The following is a 6,052-nucleotide window of genomic DNA, read 5'->3' as shown; positions in this document are numbered from 1 at the left end:
AAGAGGTTGTTTAAAACCAGCTTGCAGCTCTTCCTCAAGAGGTTGTTTAAAACCAGTTTGCAGCTCTTCCTCAAGAGGTTGTTTTTCACCAGTTATCATCTCTTCTTCAAGAGGTTGTTTAAAACCAGCTTGCAGCTCTTCCTCAAGAGGTTGTTTAAAACCAGCTTGCAGCTCTTCCTCAAGAGGTTGTTCAAAACCAGCTTGCAGCTCTTCCTCAAGAGGTTGTTTAAAACCAGCTTGCAGCTCTTCCTGAAGAGGTTGTTTAAAACCAGCTTGCAGCTCTTCCTGAAGAGGTTGTTTAAAACCAGCTTGCAGCTCTTCCTCAAGAGGTTGTTTAAAACCAGCTTGCAGCTCTTCCTCAAGAGGTTGTTTTTCACCAGTTAGCAGCTCTTCCTCAAGAGGTTGTTTAAAACCAGCTTGCAGCTCTTCCTGAAGAGGTTGTTCAAAACCAGCTTTCAGCTCTTCCTCAAGAGGTTGTTTTTCACTAGTTATCAGCTCTTCCTCAAGAGGTTGTTTAAAACCAGCTTGCAGCTCTTCCTCAAGAGGTTGTTTAAAACCAGCTTGCAGCTCTTCCTGAAGAGGTTGTTCAAAACCAGCTTGCAGCTCTTCCTCAAGAGGTTGTTTTTCACCAGTTATCAACTCTTCCTCAAGAGGTTGTTTAAAACCAGCTTGCAGCTCTTCCTGAAGAGGTTGTTTAAAACCAGCTTGCAGCTCTTCCTCAAGAGGTTGTTTAAAACCAGCTTGCAGCTCTTCCTCAAGAGGTTGTTTAAAAGCAGCTTTCATCTCTTCCTGAAGAGGTTGTTCAAAACCAGCTTGCAGCTCTTCCTCAAGAGGTTGTTTTTCACCAGTTCTCAGCTCTTCCTCAAGAGGTTGTTTAAAACCAGCTTGCAGCTCTTCCTGAAGAGGTTGTTTAAAACCAGCTTGCAGCTCTTCCTGAAGAGGTTGTTTAAAACCAGCTTGCAGCTCTTCCTCAAGCGGTTGTTCAAAACCAGCTTGCAGCTCTTCCTCAAGAGGTTGTTTTTCACCAGTTCTCAGCTCTTCCTCAAGAGGTTGTTTAAAACCAGCTTGCAGCTCTTCCTGAAGAGGTTGTTTAAAACCAGCTTGCAGCTCTTCCTCAAGAGGTTGTTTAAAACCAGCTTGCAGCTCTTCCTCAAGAGGTTGTTTAAAAGCAGCTTTCATCTCTTCCTGAAGAGGTTGTTCAAAACCAGCTTGCAGCTCTTCCTCAAGAGGTTGTTTTTCACCAGTTCTCAGCTCTTCCTCAAGAGGTTGTTTAAAACCAGCTTGCAGCTCTTCCTGAAGAGGTTGTTTAAAACCAGCTTGCAGCTCTTCCTGAAGAGGTTGTTTAAAACCAGCTTGCAGCTCTTCCTCAAGAGGTTGTTCAAAACCAGCTTGCAGCTCTTCCTCAAGAGGTTGTTTTTCACCAGTTCTCAGCTCTTCCTCAAGAGGTTGTTTAAAACCAGCTTGCAGCTCTTCCTCAAGAGGTTGTTCAAAACCAGCTTGCAGCTCTTCCTCAAGAGGTTGTTTTTCACCAGTTCTCAGCTCTTCCTCAAGAGGTTGTTTAAAACTAGCTTGCAGCTCTTCCTGAAGAGGTTGTTTAAAACCAGCTTGCAGCTCTTCCTCAAGAGGTTGTTTAAAAGCAGCTTGCAGCTCTTCCTGAAGAGGTTGTTTTTCACCAATTATCAGCTCTTCCTCAAGAGGTTGTTTTGTCATTGGAGGCTCAGGACTCCTGCAAAAATTAGAAACATTTTTTAAAGCTGCAGTTAAAAAAGTTAAAATCCGAAACAATGTCAGAATAAAAATATCGTCGGGTCGGTGAGAATCAGACTGCAACTGTTCTCGATGTGTTTTCAAACATTCAGACAGCAAACAACACTCCTGGAATGCGACCCTTCGAAGAGTATCTTCACACACAGTTTATAATGAAGCGAAGACATGTCATATGGTGAAGTGGGTGTGAAGATCACCAACACTTCACTTTCCTTTCCCTTTGGTGTCCCCAAGCTCCCACACTCGCCTCCGATCAGTCCCGACCCAGATATAAACTGTCATCGCGGTGTTTGACAGGCAAAGCGATTCATCAGTGTGTGTGCTGTCCCTCGATTTGCCATTAAACAGTCTGCTGGCATGAGTCAGTGGACGTTAAAGACCCCACAGTGTCCTTCGTGATGAGTGAGCGAGCTATCGCAGGCTCCCTGAACAAATTATAAATTCCTGTCATAACAAAGAAAGTTTAAACAACTCGATACCACGGATTACAATGATGTTGAAATCTGAGTCAGAAAATGTTTAATTTCATTAATTTTAAGCAGAGGTTCAAACCAAAGCATGCGGCACAGCTTTGCAGCGAAGCGAGAGTGATTTTGGCTCTCGTCAAATACAATGAGCGACATTGGCTGGCAAAGGTGATGAAAGTTGAGTTCCAAGAAGATGGAAGATGATGTGAAATATGACAAGTTTAACTTCAATTCCTTTAAAGGAATAACGATTTCTATTCCGATCACAATCCATGCCACGACATCCCGAAGGGAGATTTTCTCTTACTTACGTCGTATGTGAAACATAATGACAACACTTCCTTTTCTTTTTTCTTCTGAACAAGGACCTAAGATGAAAAAGATTGAAAAGTCAATTTCTTATACATTTTCTGAACTTGATATTTCCAAAAAGAAGTTTTAAAAAAGTGTCGAGGGAGAAAATAAAAAAATATTAACTTTAGACGTTTCCAAAGAGTGGTTTTCTTTTTCTTTGGTGGAGTGGAATGTGGTGGTGACTGGTTCACATCAACGTCTTGTGAACCAGGAGACTCGTTCATCTTCGCTTTCCTGGAAAACAACACTCCTTTGAAATCCACAAATTGTGACAAATATGCGAAACCGGATATCATACACATTCTGTATTTCAACAACTGACACAACAATGCCACCACCTCCACCAAACAAAACAGAACAGGGAGCTGATACTCGAGGTCCCCCTCCTTTTGGGTGGGATGAGGAAAAGATCTGTGTCATCCGAAAGTTAAATCTTGAACAATTTTTGAAATATCACGCACACAAACTAAGTTTCTGAGTAGGTTGCCATGGTGACATAATTTAGCCAAATCACAGTAGTGATTTAATCAGGTTGAGATGATGTCACAAGGAATGGATATCTGCAATATGAGAGCTAAATGTTCAACGGTTTTTGAAAGATCATGCACGCAAACATACATGGACGGATGATCGGTCGGTCGGACATAACTCGTTTTAACATCCCCCATCTCCGACCTTGTTGAGGGGCGGAGAACAATCAACTGATTAATTTAAATAACGTGGTGTTCATGAAGAGCAGACGCGTGGATTAAATGGCTTCCTCGTGTATGTGTGTGTGTTGGTTGTGTAGAAGAAAAAAATAATTATATTAAGTTATTCTCAATTACATTCACTTCTTGTTGGTACTTTTTAAAATTGAACACGTTATTAAATTTGATCTTACTTTTGCACTGGAGTCAAATGACTGTCAGGAAATTCTCCCCTTCCCTGACTGTCTTTTGATCTCCATAGTGATATGGATGAATATTCTAGTTAAGTAGAATTGTATCTTTCTGAATCTTATGTGCTTTTATCTCACTGAAATACATATAACCAAGACTAGTATCTCCAATGTTTAAATGGAACTGCCCAGCTTCTGAAGAGAAGGACACCTTGCTGCCGGCTACTGAGAAGCGGTGCCCCCATTGTCTGGAAGAAATTAAATAACTCCCAGAAGGCTGCTGCAACAGACGCCTTGCTGTCCAAGGAGAATTCAACAACTCGATTGGCTTTTGATGGCAAAGACCTTCCTGGCTGCATTGGAAACAAGCCGGGTGTTTGGAGAATCTCATCGTCATGTAGTAAATGGAATGCATGTTCAAGGTATTGATCTCATGTATCCCTCCACCCACTCTCTGCTTTTCCTCCCCAAAACTTATCATCCGTTCTTCAAGGCTGACCTGCAAACTCTCCTGAGTGTGTTATTCTTCCCCCTCTGCCCAAAATGGCCATGTGTTGTAGTTCTGAGTTATTTTGCCTTGTGTCCATCAGCCCTTTAATTCACAAATGTCTCGTCCTCCCCTGTCTTGGCTGTCAAACGAGTATCAAGGGGATTATTGTGTGTTTTTTGAGCAGAAAGTGGATCGTGTTCGATATTGATTGTGTCTTCTTTTTCTCTTTCTCCATGCGCATGTTTGTTGTTGTTTGTTGTTGACAAATGGTCTCAGACTCCGACAGAGAAGAAATGAATTTCTTCCACAGTTGTTATCTCCGTTTGCGGGTTTCAGAAGGTGGAACGAAGTCCTCCCAGGACTCAAAGTATCCACCGCCATGTGTGCGTACAAGTAAACATGCAGGCGTGTGTGTGTGTGTGTGTGTGTGTGTGTGTGTGTGTGTGTGTGTGTGTGTGTGTGTGTGTGTGTGTGTGTGTGTGTGTGTGTGTGTGTCATCCCGAAGGGAGATTTTATCATACTTACATGGGATGTGAAACGTCATCACAACACTTCCCATTGCTTTTTCTTCTGAACAAGGACCTAAGATGAAAAAGATTGAAAAATCAATTTCTTGTACATTTTCTCAACTTGATATTTCCAAAAAGAAGTTTTATAAAAAAGTGTCGAGAGAGAAAATAAAAAATATATTTACTTTAGACGTTTCCAAAGTGTAGTTTTCTTTTTCTTTGGTGGTGTAGAATGTGGTGGCGACCGGTTCACATCAACGTCTTGTGAAGCAGGAGACTCGTTCATCTTTATTTTCCTGGAAAAAAAACACTTCTTAAGACCAGTAAGACCGACCCCTTCAGATCCCTTCAACACTTTAGAGTTTAGACCTTCTTGACCCGTTACACTGCTTGCACCACTTGACCCTTTTCAGTTTAGACCCCTTACACATCCTCATCCTTTTAAGATCCTTTTAAGATAGTTTAGATATTTACATCCTTTGGATCCATTTTTAGACCGTTTTAGACACTTTAGATCCTAACTTCTTTTTTGATGAACCCTTTAGAGTTTAGACCATTCGATCCTTTAGACCTGTGAAGACCCTTTAGAATCGAGGATCAGTTGTGTACGACAGGGAAGGAAGAGTACCGAGAGTGGGGGGTTGGACACACAAGATTTTGAATCAAACACAGAATGGAGGCATTCGGCCTTCTCACGAGCGAAGTCGGCTGTGATGCCGTATGACTCGAGGGGAGGGATTGGAAGGGGAGCATACTCCAGAGATCCACTTAAGGTGTCATCAGGTTTTAGAGGAGGGAGACAAGTTTGAAAGTTCAATCTTGAGGAAGGACAGTATGTTATTTTCTGACTCTGCTGAGAGTGAACAAACACTAATTGTGCACTTTTTGGAATGAGCTGAGATTGCCTTTGGTCAGATTTGCTTTCCTGTTTCACAACAACTGCCTCATCACAGGATTCAGTGTACCATGGGCAGGATGAAGGCGAGGATAATTGAAGATGAGATGGGATGAATCTGTGCATGAGGGAGAGGGAGAGAGAGGGGGGGAAGAGAGAGAGAGACTGAGAGGAGAGAGAGAGAGAGAGAGAGAGAGAGAGAGAGAGAGAGAGAGAGGAGATAGAGAGAGAGAGAGAGAGAGAGAGAGAGAGAGAGAGAGAGAGAGAGAGAGAGAGAGAGAGAGAGAGAGAGAGAGAGAGAGAGACAGAGACAGAGACAGAGAGAGAGAGAGGGAGGGAGAGAGAGAGAGAGAGAGAGAGAGAGAGAGAGACAGTGAGGGAGAGAGAGTGAGACAGAGAGGGAGAGACAGAGAGAGAGACAGAGAGAGAGAGAAACAGAGAGAGAGAGAGAGAGAGAGAGAGAGAGAGAGAGAGAGAGAGAGAGAGAGAGAGAGAGAGAGAGAGAGAGAGAGGGGAAACAAATGGTTCCTTACCAGAGAAATATGCACAAACAAATCTGTGCAAATGTCTCCACTGGACTCAGACAAGGGTCCCTCCTCACGGTGCAGACACCACTTTCACGTTCGAAGTTCACAACAATCAAGGTCACATTTCCATTGGGATGAGCAATGACGATGAACGACGAGGTCC

The 6,052-nt window shown here is 42.8% G+C and overlaps 2 long non-coding RNA genes across 2 annotated transcripts in view; one reads left to right on the top strand and one right to left on the bottom strand.

Moving 5' to 3' along the window:
- Nucleotides 1-4,491, top strand: part of LOC147008382 (uncharacterized) — a 61,946-nt gene extending 57,455 nt beyond the window's left edge. The window contains exon 6 of the long non-coding RNA XR_015053432.1: nucleotides 3,661-4,491. This is a non-coding gene — a long non-coding RNA (uncharacterized LOC147008382). The remainder of the gene's footprint in view (nucleotides 1-3,660) is intronic.
- Nucleotides 2,546-4,568, bottom strand: LOC147008381 (uncharacterized). Its single transcript, XR_015053445.1, has 3 exons — nucleotides 4,484-4,568; nucleotides 2,712-2,822; nucleotides 2,546-2,602 (listed from the first exon to the last, which is right to left on the bottom strand). It is a non-coding gene; the product is annotated as an uncharacterized LOC147008381 (long non-coding RNA).
- Between the last annotated feature and the right edge of the window lie 1,484 nt (nucleotides 4,569-6,052).

Source organism: Eptatretus burgeri, chromosome 19 (genome assembly GCF_056783735.1).
Source record: "Eptatretus burgeri isolate ZD-2024b chromosome 19, Ebu_testis_v1, whole genome shotgun sequence".
Classification (NCBI taxonomy): domain Eukaryota; kingdom Metazoa; phylum Chordata; class Myxini; order Myxiniformes; family Myxinidae; genus Eptatretus; species Eptatretus burgeri.
The sequence above is the reverse complement of the archived record's forward strand: the minus strand, read 5'-3'. Positions and strand labels throughout refer to the sequence as shown.